Below are 7,293 nucleotides of genomic sequence, written 5' to 3'. Positions count from 1 at the left end.
TGCTGGGCAAGCTTTTATTGGTTGTTAAGTCCATATCCTTTGCCTTCTGAAATATATTTTACAACTTCATACTGGTGGCTACTAAATCATGTGTGATCCTGACTCTGGCTCCTCAGTACTTGAATTCTTTCTTGCATTATTTTTCCTTACATTTGGAAGCTCTGAATTTAAGTTATGATATGCATTTTGAGAGTTTTCATTTTGAGATTTCTTTCAGGAGGCAACTGGTGGATTCCTTCTGTTTCCACTTTGTCCTCTGGTTCTGAAAGATCTGGGCAGTTTTCTTTTGAACTTTCTTAAAATATGATGCCTTGGCTCTGTTTTTGGTCATTACTTTCAGTTAGTCCAATGGCTCTTAAATTTTCCTCCTCAATGTGTTTTCCAGATCCAGATTGTTTTTGCTATGAGAAACCTTACATTTTCATCCATTTTTTTCAGTCTGTTAATTTTGTGGGGTTTTTTTGAGGGGGGATGGCAGACCCAAGATGATGGAGAGAAGGCAAGGACTTGCCTGAGCTCTCCCCCAAGCCCCTCCAAACACCTTTAAATGATGCCCTACAACAAATCCTGGAATGGCAGAACCTACAAAAGGACGGGGTGAAACAATTTTCCAGCCCAAGACAACTTAAAAATTTGACAAGAAAGATCTGTCACACCAGGATGAGAGTAAAGCACAATCCAGTGCAGTCGCACCAGTGCAGACTGGGACACAGCAAACCAGGAGCAGGCCTGGGAAGAGAATACATCAGCAACTGCTGTGGCTGCTTCCAGAGCTCTCAAACCACAGAGGGTAAGAGAGTCGAACAACTGGTCAGAAGGAGATTACAGGGGTCTCTTTGCTGGCACTAGAGGCAGGACTCTGTTGCTTTGCCCATACTCAGATCCAGGTTACAGTCCTGGCTGGCTGTCCCAGGGCAAGGAGGAGACTCAAGAGAAGCATAAAAAGGTAAACAGGAAAGGGAAATCAAAAGGGACTTAATAAAATTTAACTGTTTATATTCCTACATGGAAAGATGTTACTTGAAATTCATAAGAACTTCCTTTTTAAAATTTTTTTAATAAATGTATTTATTTTTAGTTTCCAACATTTACTTCCACAAGATTTTCAAACTACTTTAACGAAGTAAGACAAATAATAATAAAATTCATTTGGAGGAACAAAAGTCAAGAATATCAAGAGAATTAATGAAAAAAAAAAGTGGTAAGAAAGGTGACCTCACGGTACCAGATCTCAAACTATACTAAAAAGCTATAGCAGTCAAAACAATTTGGTAATGAGTAAGAAATAAAAAGGTTGATCAGTGGATATACAGAAGCAAATGAGCATAGTGGCCTACAGTTAGACAAATCCAAAGACCCCAGTTGTTGGGGCAAGAACTCATTTTTTAGCAAAAACTGTTGAAGAAACTTGAAAGCAGTCTGGCAGAAATTAAATACAGTACAGCATATTATACTTTAAACTAAGACAAGTTCCAAATGATTTAGACATAAAGGGTTACATCACAAGCAAATCAGAAATGTATGGAAGAAATTACCAGTCAGATTTGTGGATGGGGAAGAGTTCATGACCACCAAATGAGATAACATTTGTAAAAAGTACTTAGTACAGTGACAGCATTGTCATAGTAGGTGCTATGTAAATACTTATTCCCAGAGAAGTTCACAGGAAGGAAAATGGACAATATTGATTATGTAAAATTAAAATATCTTTGCATAAACAAACTGAATATACTTCAAATTAAAGGAGAAACAGGAAGTTGTGAGGAAATCTTTGTAGCAAATTTCTCTGATAAAGTTCTTATTTCTAAGATATGGATGGAACTGACTCCAAATTATTAGAATAAGAGCCTTTCACCAATTGATAAGTGGTCAAAGAATATGAATAGGTAGTTTTTAGAAGAATAAATCTAAGCTATTAATAGCCATATAAAAATGCTCTAAATCACTACTAATTAGAGAAATGCAAATAAAAATATCTCTGTGGTATGACCTCATACTCATCAGATTGACAGAGCTGCCAAGGAAGGAAAATGACAAAATGTTGAAGTGACTGTGGAAAAACAGATACATTAATGCTCTGTTGTGGTACTGTGATTTGGTCCATTCATTCTGAAAAGTCATTTGGAACTGTGCCCAAACAGCTCTTAAACTGTGAATATATTTTGACCAAACGATATCACTACTACTTCTATGACCTAAAGAGATCAAAGAAAGAGGGAAAAGACTATAAATGCAAACATAGTTAAAGCAGCTTTTTTTGGTGATCACAAAGAATTGTAAGCTGAGGGCATACCCATCATTGGGGAAAGGCTAGCTTAGGTTGTTATCCTTGGTGATCAAAGAGGAACAAAATGACATCATTATATCAGGGTCCATGTGTCAACTATGATTGATCAGACCAATATGAGCTCAGAACAGATTGGGCACAAATAGTCCACAGGAATATTTGGAGTGTAGATGTCTCTAAATTTGCACATCTCATGTTTCTTTTGAGCTACTACAATTCTGCTTTGCTCCTAGAGCACAGCACTTTCTTTGATGCAGGCACGAGTGGTCCTGTCCCAGTGTCTCCCATTTATCACGATCAATTCCAGAGTTCGTCAGAGAGACCTTGAGAGCGTCCTTGAACACTTCTTCTGATCTCCGTGTGAGGGCTTGCCTTGTGGGAGTCCTCCATAAAATAGGTCTTTAAACGCACATTAGCATTCAAACACCATGGTCATCCCATTGGAATTGCACTTTCTACAGTAGAGTTTGAATGCTTGGCAGTTCAGCTCGAGAAAAGACCTCGTGTCGAGTACCTTATCTTGCCAGAAGATCTGCAGAATCTTCCTAACACAATTCAAATGGAAGCGATTCAGTTTCCTGGTATGATGCTGGTATAAAGTCCAAGTTTCACAGACATGCAACAATGATGTTAGCACAAAGACTCTGGAGATATTCAGTTTGGTAGGCAGCCAAATACCTTTTGTCTCCCACACTTTCCACACTTTCAGTTACGGTATATGAATGTCATATACCATAGTATTGGTATTGTGCTGTAAGAAATGATGAAGGCGATAGTTTCAGAGAAAACTAGAAAGACTTGTATGAGCTGATGCAAAGTGAAGTGAGCAGAATTAGGAGAATAATTCATACAATAACAATAAAAGTGTAAAGAGAAACAACTTGGAAAGATTTAGGGACTCTAATCAAGTGTCCAACCACAATTCTAGAGGACTCATGATGAAATATGCTTTTGTTGTTAAGTTGTGTTGGATTCTTCATGACCCAATTTAGGATTTTCTTGGCAGAGATACTGGAGTGGCTTGTCATTTCCTTCTCCAGCTCATTTTAGAGATGAAGAAACTGAGGCAAACAAGGTTAAGTGACTTAACTAGGGTTACACAGCTAGTAAGTGTCTGAGGTCAGATTTAAACTCAGATCTTCCTGACTCTAGGCTTAGAGCTCTCTCCACTATGCCATTGTCATGGAGCATATTAACCACCTCCATGTACAGAGGTGATGGACTCAAAGAGCATATAGAAGCATACACATACACACACACACACACACACACACAGAAAAGAAAGGCTTACATAAAAGGTTTATATATATGTAAATATATATAATATGCATGTATATAGGCATATATACCTATATACATATATTGGATATGATTAAGGTGGGAATTTATTTTATTTAACTATACTTGTTTGCCAGGGGTTCTTTTTCTTGCTTTCTCAATGGGGATTGAGGGAAAGGTGGGAGGAAGAAAATATGAAGCTAAACATAAAATAAAATTTAATTTAAAAGAAGTTGATGCCCATGGTAAGCAGGGAGATAATTAGAGAACATTTAACCACCCTAGATTAGTACTATTCATGAATCCCAGATGAGTTACATTCCAGGGAACTGAAAGAATTGAGACATGCTGATAAGTGATCTTTAAAAAAAAAAAAAGGGGGGGGGAAAGAACTGGAAAAGTGCAAACATCTCTATTAAAAAAAAAAAAGCTTACAATCTAGCTCACCCAAAATGGCCAGGTAATGAGGTGGCGGCTTGGTTCTGGGCAAAATAAAGTGAAAGCTAAGATGGTTCCAGAGTCTAAGTCCAAGGTTTGGTGGGATGATGAGGGGGTTAATTAAGCACAGTGACTGGAGAACAGCTTGGCTTGGAAAACACCCCTGGTTATCTCCAGCTAGGTGGCATAGTAGATAGGGCTCTGGTCCTGGAGTCAGGAGGCCCTGAGTTCAAATCCAGCCTCAGACACCTAACACTAGCTGTGTGACCCTGGGCAAATCGCTTAACCCTAACTGCTCACAAAAAAAAAAAAAGAAAGAAAGGAGAGAGTGGAGTGTAAAAGCTATGTCAGTGAGATTAACTTCAATTCCTAGAAAATTCTAGACTATTTCATTAAAAGAATGAATAGTAAACAAATGAAAAAGGAAGTGTTGACCATAAAGAGGCAGCATGGCATCATTATGAACTGGTTACGCCAGACTAGCCACATTACCTATTTTGAAAATGTGTTACTACATTAGGGGAATTCTAGACATGGTTTACCTAGATGTGGGCAAAATATTTGATAAAGTTTCTTAGGCTATTCTTTTGGAAAATATAGAGTTATGTGGGCTGATGATAGTTCAATTAGGTGCATTTAGAACTGACTGAATGGTCAGACTGAAAGAATTAAGTCAGAAATGATTTGATGTCAAGTTGGAAGTAGGTCTTCTGGGAAGAGCTGCAGGGATTTATGCTCAGTCCTATTCTGTTAATTTTTTTTCTCAATATTTGTATAAAGTCATAGATAACATGCTTATCAAATTCTTGGATGATACAAGACTGAGAAGGACAATTGTGATACTGGTCAACAGTCAGAATTGAAAAAGATCTTTGCAAGTTAGACACTGACTCACATCCCTTTTCTATGACATTAAATAGCAATACATTTAAACTCTTACACTAGGGTTCCAAAAATCAAGATGTAGGAGGTGGTGAGGCAGCAATTCATTTGAAAAGGCTCTAAAGGTTTCATTACTGCAAGTTTAATAGAAATCAGCAGTGTGATATTGGTGACCATAGTTAATGGTCTGTATAGGCTATATTGAGACAGGTATAGAATCTAGGAATAAGGACAGGCAGCCTTGCTGGACTCAACCCTGGTTAGACCACACTTTTGAGTTTTGGAGTATTCAGGTCTGGATGGCACATTTTTTGGGAAGGGACATTAATCATTTCAAGAGCATCTAGGGGAGGGCTAACAGGAGCTCATGTATAGGAGTTAAGTATGTTTAGGCCAAATCAGTGAAGACTTAGGGAAGGACATCATTGTTCACTTTAAGTATCTGAAAAACTCTGATGTGGAAGAGGAAACAGACGTATTCTCCTGAGTCTCAGAGGGCAGTTTCCTAGGGTTCCCTAGGTGGAAGTTTGAAAAAGACAAATTTAGACTTGATGTCAGGAAGAAACTTTCTAACAATTAGGAATTATCCAGAAGTAGAATAGACTGGATGGGGAGGTAGTAGGTTTGCCCTTATTGGAACTTGTTGGGCAAAGGCTGTATGGCTGTCTGTCAGGCATGACAAGGATCCCCGAAATAAGAGGGTATTCTAGTTTGGGTATGAGTTGGCCTTAATAGCTTCTGAGGTCTCTTCTGAGGCTGAGATTCTGTGATCCTGTGATTCTGTGAGTGTTTCAGGGAAGGTAGTGGTATCTGAACTAAACCCTGAAAGAAGACAACTATTCTAAGACATAAGAGGTACTATCCCAAATCTTGAAAGGCGGCCAAGGTGGATTATTCATATTACAGGTTTATGAGCTTGACTTTGATTCTTGGCAAAATTCTAGAACATGTTATTAAAGGGATGGTTTATGAGCACTTTAAAAAGGAAGATGGTGATCACTAAGAGTCAGCATGAGCTCATCAGTAACATATCACAGGATTTAAAACTAGATGGATCCTTCTTGACACATTAATTTTATTTCCTATTTTGGCAGGATGACTAGTCTGATAGATCATGAGAATGCCAGAGTTATACCTGGATTTCAGCAAGGCATCTGACAGAGTTTAGCATGGTATCTTTGTGGACAAGATGGAGAGTTATAGGCTAGTTTGGATTACAGCTGGGTGTAACAAGTTAAATAACCAGACCCCAAAAGGAATGACTTATAGATCAATGGTAGTAACATGGAGGAATAGCTTTAGTGGAGTGCCACAGAGGTCTGTCCTTAATCCTGTTATGACAGACCTTAAATTAATTACTTGGATGAAAGAGGATAGTATCCTTATCAAATTTATGCAGTATAAATATATAGTTTTGCACTTAGCTTTTTAAAAATCATCTATGTAAATACAGAATAGTGAAGATGACTAGACAATGATTCACTTGGACTAGGTTCAGGGTCATAACTTCAATGAATCAATGTATTCAGCTGTGGGTGTCACATTTTAGGGAAGATAGTGAAAAGCTGGAGAATATTCAAAGGATGACGGCAGGGGAATGGGTGGCCTGGAGAAGAATAGACTTAGAATAGTCACACAACTTCTGTTTTTGTTTTTTTTTTTTATTTTTAACTTATAGAATAAAACAAGCATTTCCATAATATAGTATAATAAAAGGGATGACTGTACATGAAACTGCAAATCTATTATGTACAACTTGCTGTTCGTTTAAAATATATGATAAAGTTATCATGTAAATTTAATTTTTTCTTTTTTTTCTTCCCATCCCTTCTCCCACCATAGAGATGGCTACCATTAGACACAAATAGATTTGATTTTATTTTTGATGAGGAAGAGGGAGGGGCTTTGTTTTACTTGGAACCAGGGGCAGAACTAAGAACAGTGAATGGAAGCTGCAGGTAGGTGGACTCCAGGTCAATATAAAGAAACATTTCTAACTTGAGTTATTCACAAGGAGAACGGACTGTATAGGAAGGTACTGAGTTACCCCTCACACTGAGTAGACTTCAGTCAGAGGTCCTATCCCTTGTAGGGGATGATGTAGTTAGAATTTTCATTCAGTTAAGAGTTGGCTTAGAACGAATGATTAAAAAAAATTATTAAGCCCTACTATGTGTAAAGCATTTGGTAAGTGCTGGGGAAGGCAACATTTATAGGAGGTTTAAGGTGTGAATCACATGGAAAAGCCCCATAATCCTTAGGGTGCATGAGTCATATGGACAAGCCCCATGGTCCTTAGAGTGCAGCAGCCAAACAGATTGTAATTCACTTCCATGGGTAAAACAAGGTTGAACTGTTCAACAGTGCCAAGGACTTTGGCTATGAGAACTTCCTTTCCTGGGTCTTTA

This window comes from Vombatus ursinus, unplaced genomic scaffold (assembly GCF_900497805.2).
Source record: "Vombatus ursinus unplaced genomic scaffold, bare-nosed wombat genome assembly UNPS02015255.1, whole genome shotgun sequence".
NCBI lineage: Eukaryota > Metazoa > Chordata > Mammalia > Diprotodontia > Vombatidae > Vombatus > Vombatus ursinus.
This window is presented reverse-complemented; position numbering follows the sequence as displayed.